Genomic DNA, 20,621 nt, shown 5'->3' on the forward strand with positions numbered 1-20,621 from the left:
AAGCACATTTTAAAGGCACTTTTAATTTTGGTATAGGAAAAAATGAGGATACAATTCCTATTTACAAAATTCTTCTTCCCTACTTACTGATACATATACAATCATACAGCACGCTCTGCACATACTGCATACGTCTGCATCAGAAGTGCACTTCTTTAACACCCAACTTAACGTTCCAAGTGATTCTTTTAATTAACCACCATCACTAATATGCTCACTGATAGTTTGCAATTATCCTGAGATCTATCACACCAACCTGAGATTTCTGGCAGGCCGGTGTGCAATTTTAAGGTAAATCTGTGAAATATTGAATTCAGAAGAAATACATACGAGCAAATAAGCCACAGCTAAAATAAATCCAGGACAAAAGAAAGTCACACTAATCTTACTGCCTGTGTGTTCTCGTGCTTATTTGAAATCTTACTGTAACATGATCTTCGTTCAAAATCCTGAAAAAAAGCAAAAATGGACAGCAGAAATGCTTGTATCAGCATCCAGATATAATGCTAAAAATCAAACTGTGAGTTACATCTGTCTGGTAAAGGCTGTATAATAAGATTTACTTAATCCATTTGAAAGAAAAAAAATGTTTTTGTCCCCCAATTTGTTGCAACATCTGAAAGTTCATGAGGTTATGAACCCTCTTTAAGAAAGCATCTTCTACCACCTGCAAATACCCCAGGAAAGCAGTCTGAAACAATAAAACCACGTGCTAGTTAACCGTTACCCAGGCAACGGTTATGCTTCAGCAATGGGAGGTTTCAGCCCCACAGTGGCTTTGTCTAAAGAAGACATGGCCCAGCTGTTACCGAATAACCATTGTTGTAGATCATCGGGATATAACAGTCAACACGAGCTGAGACCTGTGGAAGTTTCTGTTCTGTTCAACATCAGAGCTGAGTAAAAGGACAGAAGTTTTCTAGATAACACAAAATACAATAGTAGTAAAGATGGTAAACAGACCATTCAGTAGTAACTCATCCCGGAGTGTGTGTTTAATGTGCTTGCCTCTCCACCTTTAGGACGATGACTTTTCTCATGTGATAATCTCAATACCCTAGATTGCAAATACTGAAATTATTAATTAACCAGAGCATCAGACAGTTCCAGAGCCTGAGGACGAAGTTATCCTTTGTGCTTACAAGTGAATCAGTATGCAAAGCCCTGTTGTTTTTTTCCTTGCATCAAAAGATTGGTCTCCTGTACAATAGGGATGTACAATAGTCAATTTTATTGTCTTGAAATGTGGTATCACTGCTTTCAGTCAGAACTTCCATTCCCCTTAAAGAAGGAGTTTGGCTGACAACATCGGTTAGTTTGTAGAAGAGACTGAATAATTTAAGAGGGTTGTTTGGTACCTTTTGTCAGTTGGGTTTTGCCCTTTTCTTTGCTTTAAATGGGACTGTCAAACCCTGGACCGTATCAACCCATTCACTCTACAAAACCAACTTCTAGCTACACTGCAGAAAGATGTTGTTGTGCTGTACGGTGCCCCTCCATCCACTTTGCAAAGCCCCCCAGCAGCTGCCAGGAGAGGCCGCACCTGCACAGAAGCTGTTGTATAACCACACAAATGCTGCTCTGAAACCTAGATATTTCATAATCTCCATTGTATTTCTTCTAAGCAAAACACAAGCTGATTTCTCCAACACTGAAAGGTGAGGCAAGGGGAAAATGTCGCTCCGTGTGTTACAGTCACTGAATCCTTAGATTTATTTAGAAGGGACCTTTAAAGGTCATGTAGTCCAACTCTCCTGCAGTGAGACCCTTCTAAAGAGTCTGCCTCCTTTCCTGTATCTCCCCTTCAGATACTGAAGAGCTGCCATTAGTTTTTCCTGGAGCCTTCCCTTCTGCAGACTGAACAGTCTCAGCTCTCTCAGCTTGTCCTCATAGGAGAGGTGTCCTACCTCTTGAATAATTTCTGCGGCCCTCCTCTGGACACTCTCCAACAGCTCCACATGTCTCCTGTACTAAGCACTCCACATCTGGATGCAGTGCTTCAGCTGAGGTCTCACAGCACAGAGCAGAGGGGCAGATCCCCTTCCTCTCCCTGCTTTTGATACAGCCCAGGATACTGTTGGCTTTCAGGGCTGCAAGGGCAGATTGCTGGCTCATGTCCAACTTCCCATCCACAAATACATCCAGGTCTTTTTCTGCAAGGCTGCTCTCAATCCTTTCATCTCCTAGTTTGTATTGGTAGTGGATACGGCCTCTATCAAGGTGCAAGACCTCACATTTGGATTTGTTGAACCTCATGAGGGTCACATGGACCCACTGCTCGGCCTGTTAAGGTCCCTCTGGATGGCATCCCATCCCTCTGATGTGTCAGCTGTACTCCACAACTTGGTGTCATCAGCAAACTTGCTGAGGGCGCACTCAACTCCATCGTCAATGTCACTGATGAAGGTGATACTCTTTAATGAGTACTGATTCCAGCACTGACCCCTGAAGGACACCACACGTCACTTATCACCATCCAGATGCTGAGCCACTGATCACCATTCTCTGGACTTGATCCTGCAGCCATTCTTTGTTCATTAAACAGCCCATCTATCCATATCATTCCAATTTGGAGAGAAGGATGTTCGGTATTGTGTCAAAGGCCTTACTGAAGTCCAGATAGATCACGTCAGTGGCTCTTCTCTGGTCCACTGATGCAGTTACACCATCATAAAAGGCCACCAGGTTAGTCAAGCAGGATTTGATCTTGTTGAAGCCACACTGGTTCTCCTGTATCAACTCCTTTCCTCCCATGTGCCTTAACATAGCTTTCCTAAAATTTAGTGGTGATGTTGGCTATGAAAAAATATCTGCAGTGTTCATTTCCACTTTGACAGGGCCTGCTAGTATTACAACAAAGTACAAGAGCGAGTTGTTCTCTAGAAAGGAGCTCTGCAACCTCTCCTAATAATCTCCTTAGCAAGAACAAAAGCTGTTCCTCATTTGTTTATGCTGTAAAAGCTGTGAGTAACACCTTTTGGAGCCTTTTTTTTTGTGTGTGTGTGGATTTTTCAAGAATCTGGAACAAATCATATATTCACCTCCAAAAGACAAAAGGAAATAAGTAGTGGTCTTTGGTCTCCCTATAAAGTGCATTAAAGATTTTTCACTGCAGAAGAGACTGAAGATCTGCACCTCATCCTTCAAATTCTTTGGATCTCTCAGCATTGGCAAAATCAAATCTTGTAAAATGAAAGCTCTTCACCAGAACTGAGGGAATCATTCAACATACAATAATAGGAGGCTTTCATTGCCTCCTCTGCTGCTCATGAGTCTTTAAGCAGCTTACATCATCCTTCTAATTTTTCTCCCTACCTTTTCTTCTTACAGTTCCTAAGTTAGTCTGTTCTAAAGCATCCCACTGTATAAATCTAAAGATCAAACCTGTAGCTTGAGCTGTAATTCTTTAAATTCTCCACACATGCACACACACAGGTTGCAACATACTCCCTCCCCTATGCAACTGCTAAGGCTTAACTCTCAGAACCAACTACTGAAGGAGCTTCTGTAATTTCTGCAATTTCTGCCAGGGGTGACTGATGTGCACTTCAGTGGTTCCCTGCCAGCTGGTCAGTGATCTCAACTGGCAGGTCTCCTACACAACCACCCACACACATCAAAAAGGCAGAGCCCCTCTTTAGGGCTAACCACGGAGAGCCCCACAGACAGGGGCTGGGTGCTGGGCTCTGGATAGTTTGGTTGTCTGTTACAGGCTGGTTTGTAAGAGATGGCCACACACAAGCAAAGCTAAATCTGTTGCTGTCACTCAGCCAAACCTGTTTTGCCTTCAAATCCAATTTCTTTTTTTTTCTTTTTTTTTTTTTCTTTTTAATTATTTTTTTTGTGCTTAGTGCTTGGAATTTGCAGGAATGTCATAATCTGGAAAGTCCACAACTGGTTTCCTCTCATTTGCTTGCATCTTAGTATTTTTTTAAACAGACAGACAGTACAAGTTTATTCATAATCTGTGCCTCAGAGAACACACAATTTAAATTTAAAAATGCACAAGACATAACAAGTTGTAGAGCCATAAAACAGGTAAGAATTACACTGACCAAAGGAGAAGGAAGTCAGTACCGAACAACCTCCAGGTTACTGCAGCAGTCAGGGGGATGGTGATGGCTGGAGACTACAACATTTTCTCTCCTTTCTTTCACAATGCCAACAGCTGGACAAAAATAAAAGAGAAAAATAATAATAATAATAACAGAAAAGTAACCACTGCCATCTCATTATAACCAAAATGGATGTTGGCAAGGAAAGCAGAAACTTAAATTTGCTCTAGGAGAGACCAAAAGGAGTAGCAGAATGAGGAGCAAGGAGAAGTATTTGTTCACAGACATGTAGAGGAAAGATGGTATTCTCAGCTTCAGACAGATTACTTCTAAGGAGACTGTGAGACATCCACAGTGTAGCCTTTGGAAGACAGAGATTCACAGAAACTGGGAATGCAAAGTATGTTGGAACCAAACGATACGTTAGTTATTATCAACATAGTCATCTAGCTCTCTTGAAAACTTCTAAGGAGTTCCATCAGGTCTTTCAACAACAGAACATTCTCCAACAACTCATTCAAAATTCAGTTTAAACTCTGACAAGGACTAGTCAAATGAAAATATTTCTTTCACTTCTTCATGGATGTGAGTCGCAGACTGGGAAATCTCTGCAGGCAAATGTGATGTCTCTATAGCAATCTCACAATTACCTGTAGAGATTCTACAATCTGGTATCTGCATACACAGTAATTATATACAGTTCTTCATCTTCCACACCCCTGCTGAGTTGAGCTGAATTGGATCCAAATCGCCTAAATAGCATGTAGCTGACTGTATGCTTTTCTCTTAATAATTTTCATGAGTCAAAAGTTGAAAACAAAAGCATAAAAGCTGTATACATGAACCTGCTGGACACTGAAAAGTGCTGTTAACAACTACATGCTAATGGACCAGGTTATTACAAGCCACATTTGAACTGTGAGGGCATACTGCTCTGTTAAGAAGCTGCGCCAACCATTCAGTGAAGCTAAATCACAAGTGGGATTCCATTGGTTCACACTGCATTGGATGAGTTCAGCTTTTCTAAAACTATGATGTTTTGAAGAGCAGCTTGGTCTAAAAATCAAACTTTGTTACAGTTGCAGCAAGAAGTCGCTTTAAGAGAAACATTTCTTTTTCAGACAAGAGAATATCTACCAATTTAGGTCTTCATGGAAGGCAAAAAGAACTATTTTTTTCCACTCTAGAAAAGCTCCTCAAATCTTACACCACACCTACACGAGGTCTTACTTTCACCACCACTGGCAGAAAGGTGCTGGTGCTGTGAACTCCATGTGCAGTAACAGCAAAGGTGTGCAATTTTTGCAGTATGGCGCATGTTGTGCATACACAGCCTGTGAGAAGCTGACTGCATACATGCCCTATCTGTGCTTCAGAGTTAACACATCACCAAACAGAACGTGCCCAGATCACCTCCTAATGACTGTAACCAGAACTGAGCAACATAGGTTGCTCCAAAAGTAATGCCTCCTATCTATTTCCATAGAAACTACAGTACAGCACAAAAGAGCATAGTTAACACTATTCAATATAGAGCAATTCGCAGCTACAAAACACTATTTTTTGACATAGTCACGACCACTAGCTACGCATTTTCACCAGCAATGAACAAGAGCCCAAGTGCTGGGCTAATAAATTAGCTACTGTTACTGTAGCCAGTGCTGAAATGCACTACTTCTCCTTCACTGTGCTCACATCCACTATTTGGTTTCCATAAATGTTCAGCAAACACTGATGAATGTCAGTGGTATAGGGTTTTTTTTCCTGCATGAAGGAATTCAACCACACACCTTTGTTTCATGCACATTTTCCCGTCAGACACCAATCTGTTGGACTGCCCCCCTGCTGCCATCTGTCACGTGGCAAGAAAATGGAACTGGACATTGGCGGGAAGGTTCAGTCTCTACTGCCACACCAACCTCCGCCTCTGATGTCATGGGCCAACATCATAAAATGGAAGGCATTACTTTCGGTGCAGCCCTCATATAAGACTTTAAGACTTTCCAGTTCCCCACACATCCCAGAAAAACACTATTTCTCCAGTAGTTACCACCTTTATTCTAGATCTGAATCAAAGGTGTGAGTTTTATCTGTTCTTCTCAGTCAAGTGCTAATTGACAAATGGGGAGGGCAGGCATGTGCACCTACCATGATAACAGCTGATAACTGTGCATGCAGCCACAACAGGCATGTCAGCATTTGCAAAAAAGAAATAAAAATCAAACAATGGCAAAGCTGCATTCATTTCAATATCATGACTGTTTCAACACAAGCCTGAAATATTAGTTCTGGGACTGGGGTAGAATTGAAGTTGGAACCAACACATTTTCCCCCATCAGACCTTTATAAATGATCCTTACTTCCATTAAAGCCAACTTGTTCTTTACTACTAAGTCCTGACAGACTGTTTTAATAAGCAATAAAATGTGCTGTGCAATAAAAACATCAGTTACCTTGTACAGTTCTTAAAAAATTCATCTGACTATTCCACGCTAATATTTTACATCCATCTTCAATTGTTCAGTCAGCACAAGCCCTGCAGAGATATCAGTATGGTGCCATACATCTCTCAGAATGCCGCTGATGAATAATATGCAGCCTTGCCAATCCACTGAGATTTATAAAGAAATGCATCAAAGAGAAGTTATGCTGACAAATCCAACCCTGAGAAAGAAATCAGATTTTCATTCCAAGAACTGATACCAACCGATGCTTGAATCACTTCAGGCTCACCTAAAATTTTATTCACTTGATTATTTGTAGATGAATTTTTGCTGCTGTTCTGATGAAGAGGATCTTTTGGTTCATCTTTTATATTTTGAGATGCTGACATAGTTTTAAATAATTTTTGACGTACTGCTGGAGTTAACTACGCTTTCACACCTCTGCTTTTAGAATGATACTTTTAACTTTTTAACTAAAACATCACACATGAAAGAGAAAAAGTAAATTCTTCAGCAAGTTTCAAGCTTTTTCCACAAAGCCGTAGTAGTTATGTCAATGCCAGAAATGTACAGATTTTCTGGATAAAATCTGTGCACAGTGATGTCAACACAAGGTCTTAAATTATGCTCTGTGGGATCAGGATTCCTCCAGAAGCTTTTCATCCTTATTCTAATCATCTATTTACATCTACCTGTTTTTTAGCAAATCTGTTTAAATGTGACATAAATATTTGCCACTCATCAGAGCTAGTTTGAACCCATCACACTGGAACAGTGGAATATTAAATACCACATACTTTCATTTATTTATTCATTTGTTCTTTTTAATCTAAATCTAAATGAAAGATCTTGAACACGTGGCACAGTGTGAACTACTAACACAACTCCCTCCTGCAGCTGCATCAAGTCAACACAATGATGACTGCCACCCACTACTACAGATCATTTTTCCTGCAGGGCTGCCCAGGTTGCAGTAACCAAATGCTGCCTATTATTTCCTGATTCCTTTTCAAAGTGTCTGATGCCTTACTTTTAGTACCATCACCTATTAACTATCCAGGCCATAGCAAGACCTTTGTTATGTCAGAACTTTCTATTAGACATTTTCACTGCAAATTACAGTATGAAAAGTATTGAGGCTTGATCGTTTGATCTTTCATCTGGAAGTTCTAAACTCTTTTAATAAGTCTTGCATTCGTTTCATAATCTTATTATATCCACGTTAACAACAACAACAAAAAAACCCACCCACCTTACGTCAAAAGTACATGACATTTGAAGAGTTGAGCAAAGAAAAATTAGCAAGTGCCAGAAACAAGGTTGTCTGTGTGTGAATGCTCTCTCTACTTCTTATATTTGCATTTGCAGTGCAAATGGATTACATGCTCTAAAGCAAGATTAACATTCTTTTACCATAAGGTTTTTGTGCGCCATTATAAAGATAAAGGTATTCCAAATCTCTCCAAAGCTTGGAACACCTTTCCACTCATACTGCAGTTGGAAGGCAAAAAAGGGATCGTGCATGTTTACCCTTGGAAAGATATTTGACCCATTCAGGTACCTCCTTCATGGGATGGTCATCTGTATCTACTTACACCATATGGTAATGCTTGACTAAATTCCTACCTAGAAATGATCTCCTCCTGTTCCTTTCAAGCCTTTCTTTCTATTAAAGTTCTGCAAGCATATGCTTGGATGCCTGGACAGCTTAAATCAAAATGACTGTTCCTGAGCAGTCCTCCTCCACCCAGCACCACCAGACCATGACCTCAGACCTCAGTGCCTTCTCCAGATGGCATCTGCATGTATGCTGAATGGAAGCAAGAAGAAAGTGCATGCTTGACCAAGCAAAAAAGGGGGAACAAGATTTAATTCCATATGGTTTTAACTTCATCACCACCAACTGAGAACAGTTTAAGTAATGTAGAAGAGACACACAGAAACCAAATTCACAGTAGTTTTGTGTTTGGTAGCCACCCATACAAAAATCAGCGGAGGTGAAATGCTTCCTGGCTCCCAAGCCTACTCCCTCAGCCGCAAGTTTTCCTCCACTTTCACACATACACAAAGAGATGAGAAAGTCTGGTCAAGTCTGTATTTGTCTGGAGCTTTGTTCAGGACTTTATGTATCACCTGATGCCTTCTTTTGTCCAGCAAATACTGTCGAACTGGCTGAGCAAATATAATCAGACCCACTGCCAAGACTGCCTCTGGTTTGTTCCAGTAGAAGGCTGTTCTTTCTGTGGAGTTTGTGAGTTGCTCCCCTGCCAGTATGCTCCGAGGCTGCACTATGCATGGGAGTTCTCCCAGAGAAAAAGCAGCCGTTTGCATCAGTGGTGATACAGACTGTATTCCAGGGCTTCCCGTTTTAGTAAAGAAGCTGAGGAAAGCAGCTTGGCCCTGCAGGAACATCTGATCCAAACACAAGCCCTACTGCTACGGTATTTTGCTGCTGCAGCAAACGATGATGAAATGTGGTGAATTACCTTGCTTATCATCTTCTGTAGGTGATCAGCTCTGGGAAACAAGCTTACATTTTACTTCATCCTTCAAAAAACCTTCTTATGGCTTTTCTCTTGACATCTACTTCTTCTCTTACAAAATCATCATCTCCACTATATCCAACTTGTTCTTCTATTCTCATCTGTTCCCTGCAGCTCCTGCATTTTGTTTTTAAACATTTGTGATTCCATTTACTAATGGTGTTCTTCAGACTTGCTGGCAAAACTCCATAATGACCAAACACAAAAGCTGGATTTGGTAATAGTTCTGCACAGTAATTAGAGCAAGCGCTGCTACCCTGGCTTAGAAGCACCAATTGCTAGAACTACAGGAGCACAGACAGAGGTAAGTCCAAGGAGATGAAGAAACATGCACACCATTGTTAGAAGTTTGACAGAAATGGGTTTTTGCTCAGCAGTCAGACAGTTCTCTTGAATGTATATTTTAATGTACTCCCTAATATACAAGAGAAGCCAACGAGCAGTGGCTGAACCAGAAAGAACAAGTCTGAGTTATGCTTTACCAGATTAGGGCATGCCAAATATCACCAAATAAACAAGATCTCACTTCAACAAGCGGAGTTGCTTAACAGCACCTCTCAGAAAAGACCCTAAATGCTTTAATGACAGATTTTCACAGTACCAGGTGCTGTTTGTGGAACTTTGCCATTTTTTTCCTGTGAAAGACACTCAGAGAAGAAACTTAGCTGACAAGAATCCACTTGCAGGCCTAACCTGGATGGCTGTGAATTGGCTTAATCTCAGCTGGCAACTGTGAGCAGTTAATAATTCTCACAGTGGTATCTGGGATTATGCTAAACACAGCAATTTCTTTGCTCTAATGGATTAACAGACCTGCATGGCACCTCAATTGCAGAACCAAGACATATTTCCGCAATGCACAAAATCCCAGCACACCATGCAAACAAGATTAACCTCATGGCTCATTCAAACCATGCTGAACTCCAGACCCTGCCACGATGTCTCCTGCCTTTCCCAGCTTTACTTCTGCAGCTCTCAGGAGAGGAAGAATGATCACAGGTGTGAAGTGGGTTAACACGTTCAGCTGACATCACATCTCATTTCAGCGCTGCCAAAAATATTACTTTTAATAATACCTTGTGAAAACATTGGTCTAGCACCAAACTGTATGGCAGATGATAGCTTTTCTGTGTTTCATCCTTCACATCTGACTTTTTTAAGACAAAGTTCTGTGTGCAGACTATTCAGTCCCTCCCTGTCTTGTTCAGTGATCAATGTTCCATCACAACCCTCAATTTCCCATTACCCAAAACAACTGCAATCCTTTTTTCCTGGGTTTCTGACCTTGGCAGTGAGCCCACTCAAGCCAGTCAGGATTCTTGTAACATTTTTAAAGTTGAAGGTCACGTACTGAAGAGGAACTAATGATAATCTATCACTAAAAGAAGCGCAGCTATCAAATTTGTGCCTGTATTTTTGCTAAACGAGGATTAATACAATGTTCAGAAAATGAAGAGTACAGTTACTTTAATCTGACTCTTCTTTAAATAATGTTAAGCCAGAGATATAAGCAAATTTTAAAAATACTTTCTGTCTCTAGTTCCATCATATACATTTAAGAAACCATCACAGTTTTATGATAATGCCATCACTGATTCTGGGTAGATACCAAGATAGCTATCAAGAAATCAAACACAAATCCTATTATGTTGAAGCGTATATACAGTATTGTGGAAAGCAAAGACCATCCTTGCTACCAAATGCCATTCACGTGTTTTTCTCAAGCTGTCAAACAAATACACAACCTCCTTAGCCACATTATCATTATCTATATTGCAGTGCTTAAAATTTGAGCACTTAGAGTTCAGATGCAGAATCAGTACAGAACTCCCATTATGGTCAGATGGCTTTAGATCAGCCTATGGACATACAGATACCCAGTAGAAAGGTGTATTATGCATAGCACATAAAATAGTTACATTAATTTTGCCACATCTTAATGGATGAAAACACTAGATGGCTGATTTTAGAGATGTTTTCCTAGGGCTTATTTACATGTTAAATTCTAGGGATCACCTGTAGTCTGCCAAGAACTGTTCATGTCACATTAAGTATCAAAGGATCCTGATAAAGGATGACTCACCTGATGTACAGAAGTTGGAGCAGAACACCAAAAGGTATGAGAAGGGCTCTTTTTTGCCTTGCAAAATTTTAGAAGAAAATAGCTCTGAGATAAAAGTGATGAAGTGATTCTATCTCAGTAATTGCTAACAGAAACATCTCTGCTGTAAAAGGGTAGAGTTTGTTCATTATGTTTATGTGCAGTTAGTTATCAATCTCCTTAGTCACCAAATGTCACTGACATGGTTTGTTTCTCCCTGGCAAATTTGCTTTAAATTCCCCTGTTCATGGCAAGCTCTTTGCTTTCACACCTGAAGTCTGAGTTAATGAAAATATCCAGATCACCGTGGGATGCAGATTGCAGAGCATTTTAACAGACAGATATAGCAGAGTGCATGGCATTTGTGCCACAGAAGCACTAATTAAATTACCAACAGTAAAGCACATAGTAGATTATTTTTTTACATTTTAGGCCTGTACCAGAAATACAAAACCCAACTACTATCAGAATCCTTGACCGCACTCTTTCAAATACAGTGGATAGAAGCAAAAATATTGATGCCTGAGGGATTTTAATGACCTAATTCTGCTTATGTTGTGTGCTACTTGCTCTCAATACAGTAATATCAGCAAATAGACAGACATACCTGGCTCCTGCACGTTCAGTGGAAATACATAGGCTGGCTATTAAGAATCAGGTCTGAAACCAGATTCTTCCTGTTCTCTGTAGTGTTCTTTCTAGTCCCAGAAAATATGCGAGAAACAGGACAGTAGCATCAGGTTTGTTGTTCCTGTTGCCAAAATGTTGCATACAAAAAGCCGATACATGCTGGCATTAGTTATAATTTCTCATGGATTTCACAATTCAAACACTTGCTGAATTTGCAGGCTCACCCCGTTGAGAGCTACATCATTTCCTGCCTTCTGGGGAGGCAGAACACTTGCTGACTTGCTATCTTAAGCTGTTCAACCAAAAAAACAGCAGTTTTGAATAAATTAAAACTTGCAAAGGTATAAAGCTTGCTATCAGTGCTATTTAATGTGATTCTTAGTAATATTTATTCTTAGCAATTCTTAGATGAACCATGACTGTGGATTTCCCTAAAAAACTGAGTGGTGCAATGGTTTCTTCTTGTACACTGGCCTTGCTGAGCTTCAGCATTTGAAGATGAAAATTAAGAGAAAAGGCATTAAACAAGGACACTACAATTTAAAAATGCAGGATGTAACCAAAGTCACTGCAGAGTTTTTGATGTCGCAGATACTGCATCAGGAACTGATTGGATAATAATCAGCGACCATCAGTTCCTAATGCATTGCCTTCAGCATCTAAACAAGCATCAATGAGTTTCTGCACTTTAATAGCTGTCATATTGCCAAAGCTATGTATTTGCTAAATGCCCACTCACCAAAAACCTCTCCCACAAAAGTACAGCATTACCTTCAGAGCGAAATATAAAGCTACCAGTGCTGTTCGGTGGCACAGTTTGTTCCTTTTCAGATTATGGCAGTGCATTAGAACTGAACTGGGAGGGGAAAAAAACAAAACCAAACCTGAAGGAAAAGAAGACAGTTTTTGCCTGAGGTTGTTCTCTCAACCATGGATTTCTGATTTCTCTTCAAAAAAGATTTTCAAGACATACCTAAAACATAGACAGTGATAACGGCAGTACTCACTTTCAATGTGCCTCATTTCAAAGATCTGCAAAATTACTTACAGTATGCATTGTATTACTGTAATACATGCACATAAAAACATGCATATGAATTTATACATACATATATACATTTGAGAATGGAAAACTATAAAACTATAGAGGGAGGAGTCTTTTCTTCACTGATGAAACAGAGGCCTCACTGAAGTGGAGCACAGCAAAGGACAGCTTATTATGTTAATGTCCAACAAATCATTCAGGACCTGAATGAGGCATATCGAATTTTAATAGCATATGACGTCTAAGTAAGTAAAAGACCACTTATAAAACACACAAATACAACAGATCTTTCAGGCTCTGTGGGATTTTACATCTCCAAAGGTGGTTGGGCCCTGATTTAGATCTCAGCTGAAGGACACAGCCCTCATCAACACAACTTCTATCAGCTGCACAATTTCTTAGCTATGTACTGGCTCAGAGGATAGCAACTGGACTCCCAGTACATCTGTGGATATGTTGGAAGTTTCATATCTCTATTCTATGCACATCTCATCCAGTGTGAATTTGTGATCATCAATCTACAGCATAAATCTGGATAAACTCAAGCAGGAAGACGTACAGCCAGACGTCATAAGTATCAGTGAACTAATATACTCTAATTTATCAGAAAAATAACCCATCAGATCTTACCTACACTCTGACAGAGAACACATCACCTTCACAGTTCTCTGAGTGGAAAATGGATAGCTGAGAACTTAATTATGACACATCAGCATCATCTGACATTGTTTTATTTGTTGGAGTTATTCAGACCTAAAGCTAAAAAACTATAAATACAATATCCTGGCTGTTTCCTCATGAGATTTACCCATTTCTTCCACACAGAGATTAGCTTAGCCACAAAGTTTGGATGAGAACACGGGTCTGGAACTCATCACCATCCCACAAATTGCAGGCTTACTTAACCAAAGGTTTGTTTTATCATATTATATTGGTAGGAAACAAAATCCATCTTCAAATCCTCAATTCAGAATCTATGCATTCGGAGAACGGAAGTGCTGGCACAGGTCCACTGGTTAAACCCTCAGAATTAACCAGCCCACTGAGAAAGCAATTTGCATAGCACAAAAGCAGTCTGAGGGCGCCACTGTACATGCAGAGACACGGAGTGTTCTCTAAAAAGCAGGAAACATGGCTTGTGGCAAGAGTAATTTTAGAAATAAGAGAAGAAGCCTGAGTAAGCAGATGTTGTCTGCGAGGTCACAAAGGTAAGCGCCAGTTTCACAACCCTACTGTTTATGCATCGACAATGAACTTATTCCAGCCCCTCTGGGGCTCAACAGCACCTGTGTTGGTTTGCATCCAAGATCAGACTGAACTGTGACCTACAACCTGCTCCCTTCATGCAGATCCCAAGCTCCTGCATGTGGGCATCTACACAGTCTCCAGCTGCCACTGAGATTGTGATGGAACAGTTTGAAGGAAACCAAAGGAGTTTCTTAGCACTTCCCATTCTTAGAAATGCCTATCAAGGCTTAGAGGGAAGGGGAAGGGAGAAGAGGCATATAGCTAGTATTATTTGTTCTACAGAAGCCGTTTTAATTTTCTTTGCTCTGTCTTTAACAACTTTTTTATTATTATTATTTTTTAATGAGCATTTATCTTAAGGTATGCTGAACGTGAATATACTCTGTGAACTGAACAATTTTGTGTCTGTATAACCACAAAGGAGGAAAGAGAAAGAGATCTCTTACAATAAAGCCTGCAAACTGTACAAACCACTTTTAGGTTTGATTTGAAGGTACTAGATTTCAAGGTGATAGTATCCCTTGACAGTAGTGATTAGGGAAGTGCTCTGAAATCCAGTGCATTTTGTCCTGCTAGATATTTCAAGTCACCTTTGCAGTGCAGTGTGCACTTAATTATATTATAGACTTCACAGTACTGAGGAGAGGGACTGGAAGATTGAGTCTTTGCTTTGGACCCAATTAACCACCAAGGAGTTAGTGTGGTGTTATAGGTATCATCAGATCCTGTTCAGCCTAAATAGAAATGCTGTGAGAGCAAATGGGTGGGAAGACTGAAGGAAGCTGATGTCATTGAGCTCACAGTTGTAATCTCATTCTAGATTGTTTTAGGCCTCCCATCTCATCCTCTTCTTTTCTTCCTGTTTCTAGGAAAGAAAATAGCCTCCACCCTGCTAATGATCCCTCAGGGGAGGCACCATCAAGAGGCAACACTTCTTGAAGCAGAGAAAAGCCACGGCTGCTGCTGTCCCAGCAAGCAACATCAGCGCTGAGAGTAATCTGCAGCCCACAGACATCAACTAGTCTCACTGGGTGAGGAATGAAGCCTCTCCCCATGGGAACTCAGCTGATTCAGGGAGGGAGGAGGAGAGCAGCATTTCTGAAAACACACCACTGAGCTTCCCAGAGCCCCAGTAATGTCCATGTAAGCCCTGGAGGGGACTTGCAATAAGACAGGAATATGGCCAGACAGAAAGACACATGGTTGGAAATATCCATTGAATGTGGCATTTTACATAGAAAACACATGGCAGAGGGTTTAGGAATCTCTCATTCCATTTCCTCACCATCAGACAGCAATGGGTTGCTCTCAAATTGCCTTTGCTTTGCCTCACTCCTCCCTGCTGAATGTTTAGGACTGGCTTCTCTCTGACGCTCCCTCTCTGAAGCCACTGGGAACAGGTAAGAAGGCAAAAAGGAGACATTTATTCTTTTTCCATGATTGTTTCATTCTCTCACTCCTCTGCTCCAGTTCAACTCCCTTAATCTGCCTGCAATGACAGACAAAAAAAATGACATTAATTGTATTTCTCTTAATTTACCTTCTTGCTGCCAAGAGAGCTTCCAGTCATTCTTGCCCTGGAAAACTCTCTCCCACTCCCCAGTTCAGCCTTTCCCAGAGAACAGAGCACAAATTCAGCATTCCACCAAAGAAGAACCACATTCATTTATGACAAAAGCATGGGTGAAAATCAAAGTAGTAAGAAGAAGGAAGCATTTGATAAGTCATGGAATACTAACACGCTGAGTCTCCTACTCTGTTCTTGCTGCTTTTGAAAGGCACTAAAATCCATATTGGTATTTCCAAGGATTTTCTATGCTCAAAAAAACTTCATCTGAGCCAGGCCTTCACACCAATAAAAGTGATTGTAATGGTGTCAAAACTAAGATCCATCTAATCCACCAGGTGGTAACTAAAAGATGATGTCAGAGCAAGGCAAGCACAGTGATACTTTCCCAAATGCTCTTCCATACTCCATCAATTTGTGGCTCAGAAACTGTCTGAGACATATATTGTCATGTAATTAGTATCCCTAATGAACTGTTTTTCCTGAGCTTGTCCTGCAACCCCTTGAGCCTAGTTATGCTCCAGTATTCATAATGACTGAGGTAAGGAGCCAGTTTAGCTAGACACTGAAGAATGACTTCTTTTCTACCTCCGCTCAGTAGAGCTTCCTTCAAGCTTTCCTTTGTACAAAAACCTAACAGCTGAGTATGCCCAAAAAACACTGGCTGTTCCTAAAATTCTGCTTGAATTTTGTCACGTTCTTCCACAATTCCTGCTAGAAATGGGAGGAAGAACAAAGAAAAGGAAAAAACACACAAAAAAACCAAAAACAGGGGGGCGGGGGGGGGGGAAAGTGCAAAAAAAAAGAAAATGAAACAAAACTGAGCAATGAGGAAAGAAAAAAAAGCGACTACCTGCAGTGAAACAGGTATCAAAACAGAGAATCTGCAATTCCTACTTTAAGGACCCAAATAATTCCGTGCCAGACACATTTACACATCTTTAGGATATCTGCCCAAATATCTCAGCAAGTAGAAATATGTTTAAAACTACCATTCCCACTCGCTCTTGACGGCATACTTGGAGATGGTTAGATGCTGTATTTATTCCATCAGGCTCATGAAATAAGTTACACCCAAGAAATGTGCTCCAGAGATGCCCATTTCAGACAGTAGAGAATGACTAGCAAGCACGGAGGTCTGTGGTCTTCCCAGTTTTGGTCAATCTACCTCCCACTTGGACCATATCTCAGCACAGACAGGGAAGCCGCACAAAGCTGTCCACCCTTCTGGATGACTCTTACAGTCCTGATGGAGCAAGAGCTTGGGGCACACACTGCAGTTAGCCACCCACACACATAGGTTTGTGCGCTTTTTGATGACTCATATACCCAGATCTAACAAAATTGAGCCTTTTGTTCATTATTTTGGAATGAAACACCAGCTAACATTTTTTACAGATGACTGTCAAAGCAAAATGCTGGACTGAAGAATTCTGCTTATCTAAAATGAATTTCAGCTACACCCTTTAAGGCAAAGCCATATCTATTAAAAGAAATAAAGAAAATTCCCAAATCACAATCCTGGAACATTCCACCAGACTCTGCACTCTGTGCAGTCCACTGTCTAGATTTTGCAAGGATCCTCTTTACAACAAATGTTATTACTGTGCTACATAATCCCTACCCAAGGTGGACTACTTAAGGATTGATTCATATAGTCTTAACTGCAAATTCTTCTGCTTTTGGATGTTCTTGCTGAGTCTTTAATAACAAAGCTTTGAAGTTTAATTACTGTCTTAACAGCTGCAACTATTATACTTGAGATAAATGCAAGATGAGTAACAAGCATGTAAAGTGGGAGTTAACTTTATCAAAAAGGAACTATGTGAGTAAATTTTTATTCATCAATAGACTTAACAAAATTAACTTTAGTGTTATACATGTCGAGTCCAATGTTCAAACTACTGGAGATCTTCCTTCTTACTCCTTCCCACAAATTCTACTCAATCACTAATTACGAACGAGAGGAAGAGCTACAAATCAAAACCGGGAAGGTGAGCAGGGAGTGAGAAGGTGCACAACTGCCAGTTCACTTCACTATGAGCATAATGTGGAAAATGTGCAGCACAGCCACCCAGATGACTGCCCGTGTTTTGAAGAATCACATCAGAAAAGAAGATGACCACACAAGATTACATTGGCACACAGCTCAGCTAGTCTAATGCACTGAGCTAGAATGAGAGGGATTATGGACAGACAAAAAACTGCTCTGACACAAAGATACATTACCACATTCCCTTATTTACAGAAGAGAAAGGATTAACAAACTATGGTTCAGCAATAGAGACAGTGGAAAGCACTTCCAGACTTTTTTAGATGATCAGTCATTTTCTATGACTTCCCCACAGCATTGTTGCTTGGATTTGCAAAAAAGAACATAAAAAATGACACTAAAAAGTAGAACCAATTAGCAGTCTTCTATCTTTACTGCTGTTTGCTTGATGACATAGGCAAAGTTTTAGGCAATAATGTGCATGTGAAAACGGATGGGGCCCTGGACAACCTGACCTAGTGGGTGGCAACCAGCCCATGGTAGGGAGCTGGAAGTGGATGGGCTGCAAGGTCCCTTCCAAACCAAGCCATTCTTAGTTGATGGTTCTATGCACAGTTGGCAATGTAAAGTGTAAACAGATCATGGCATGTATTGTACATATTCAACAATAATTACAAAACGATACATTTGGATGCCCGTTCTGCAATTGAGTCAACTTTCTCAGGCACCCACCGATATTCATAAAGCAATATTTGTTCACTGAGTACAAAATACTAAAATACTAAACAAAACTACAGTATTAAATTTCCCTACAGTATTTAGTAAAATAAATGAAATTATCTTTGATAAACAATGTAATGTTTTTTCTTGGGCACAGCAGGTGCTGCAAGATGAAGAGAGAGAGACATGTGACAGTATTTTGTGCTTTAAGTAGCAGGATTGGGAACGTTATCCATGTGAAAAAGAAATAGTTACTGGGTCAAAAGCACTGGCCTCTGAGAGCTTTGTTCAGACAGAAATAATATCCCATGTTGACGAACTTTTCTCCTTCCTTCTATAAGCTTCTTTTTTACTCTCCTGCTATTTTCCAACATATTCTATATTATTTCTGCATGTATCAATTTATACTACTTACAAACACCTATCTATATAGTTACACACATAAAAACAGTGTTGAAAGGATTTAAAAGTCCAGCTTCCAAAAGTCAGGAAATGACAGGATTCAGCTTGCCCATTATTACACACTTACTTAAACATTAACAGTGACAACCAAAAAACCTCTTTGTGGTTTCTACACATATGAGCAGGAAAGATGTCAAGAATAAATAGGATACCTTGATCCAAAAGATCTTTGTAATACAAGGCGTGCTGGTCATAAGAAGATTTCAAGATCTTTTTCTTTTGCTAGAGATTCTTCAAATATCAGGTACAATATAACTGCAGTGTTGTTTCTTTCTAAATGCAGTACTAAAACTGATAGGGAACTTCTAAGCTTCTGTGTTCTGTAGGACAGAACATTAGCTTGAGGTTGTAAAAAAAAAAAAAAAAATCACTTCAAAGTTCCATTTTTACCCAATTTACACTGAATTTCTAAAACTAAGAATCCTTCTCTTCACCTGAACACGTTTGGTCTCTCACCATAGGAAAACTTTTTGACAGAAGCTAGAAACTTTCTGCCATCTAGAATTTTCTGTGGTAAGTTCACAGAATTCATATTCTTATCCAGTGGAACTAGACTTCTGTATTTCCAATCTTCCTTCAAACGAGGACATTACACAAGGGCTCCCAAGCTTACCAGTTGTGACACATAAGTTATTACCTCTATGAGTCACTAATTTTAGGCTCCATAGAAATTATAAGGTCACCTAATTATGTGATTGATTATATCTCATCTTGGAATTTGGAGGATCTCTTCAAGATAAATCAGCAGGAGGACAGTTTCAGACCATTCTGCCCAGAGAACTCCAGGCTTACAGGAACTGCTAAGAAACTATCAGCAGTGCTGCTTCTCTAAGCCCTGTGAATGCACTGCGCTGGCTCAGACTGTAACCACCACTTTGTTGCCAAAGTCCTTTACGTAGATTCACAATTGCAACTTGTAAATTGCATGCAGAAACAGCTAAAGCTCTTGAAACTCAAGAACATTTCTAGCTTCACCAGTGTGGCCAGCAGGGTTGTAATTTCTGTGAATCTAGTATCTGGGGTTCTTGGAATTTACCAGCTTTGTTGGCAAAACAGTCACATCTTGTAATTGCCATGTGAAGAGGAATGAGTTTCAAGGAACTTACAAGCTCCCCAGGACAGCTGGAGGAAACTGTAAATTTAGTTAGACAGATACCTAGTGTTCATGGAAATTTGCCAAGCCTTTTTGGGAAACAAATCATAGTTCATGATGGTTACAGTTTTTTCACTGTTAGAACTACAATGAGGACCCCTGCAGAGGTTATACTCCCTGCTGAATGCCAGAGCAAGACTGTGTCTTTGCTGGAAATCTAAGTTACATTCTTGGCTGTGTTCCTAAAGAAGAACAGAAACTTCCCTAGAGATCTCTGCAGGTTCTACCATATGCCTGAAGAATCCCGTAAATGTTGATCTAATGCAATTTTACCTCAACAGGTAAACTGCTGAAGATGTAATCTGTATCAATTATCTCACATCAAATAAAACAAGCACCAGAGGAGCAAGCAAGGGTTGAACCCTTGTAGATCTGGAAGGCTTGATGAAAGGTGAGGATGTTCCCAAGCACAAATTATCACACTGCTTACAGTGCTGTTGCTTGAAATGTAGTATACATACTAGCATCAGCTGTTGGGTGTTTGGGCCTAACCTAAGCACAGAGCTCTGGTAAGTTTTAAAGACTCAAGCTGTTCTGTTAAGAAAACAACATGTATATCAGTATTAGAGCCTATGAATTAACAGATCTTCTACTCTCTGACCAGAGTCTAACTGGACTTAGCTATCCCTGGCAGTTTCCATCCCACACCTACCTGAACTC

The 20,621-nt window shown here is 40.2% G+C and overlaps 1 long non-coding RNA gene across 3 annotated transcripts in view; it reads right to left on the reverse strand.

Moving 5' to 3' along the window:
* LOC107310815 overlaps nucleotides 1–20,621 on the reverse strand; it is an 84,653-nt gene that overhangs the window by 51,879 nt on the left and 12,153 nt on the right. For 2 of the 3 annotated variants that reach the window (XR_001553739.2, XR_001553737.2), the window contains exon 3: nucleotides 4,056–4,168. The exons of the other annotated variant lie outside the window; for it this stretch is intronic. This is a non-coding gene — a long non-coding RNA (uncharacterized LOC107310815). The remainder of the gene's footprint in view (nucleotides 1–4,055; nucleotides 4,169–20,621) is intronic. 3 annotated transcript variants of the gene reach the window in all.

Source organism: Coturnix japonica, chromosome 3 (assembly GCF_001577835.2).
Source record: "Coturnix japonica isolate 7356 chromosome 3, Coturnix japonica 2.1, whole genome shotgun sequence".
Taxonomy (NCBI): domain Eukaryota; kingdom Metazoa; phylum Chordata; class Aves; order Galliformes; family Phasianidae; genus Coturnix; species Coturnix japonica.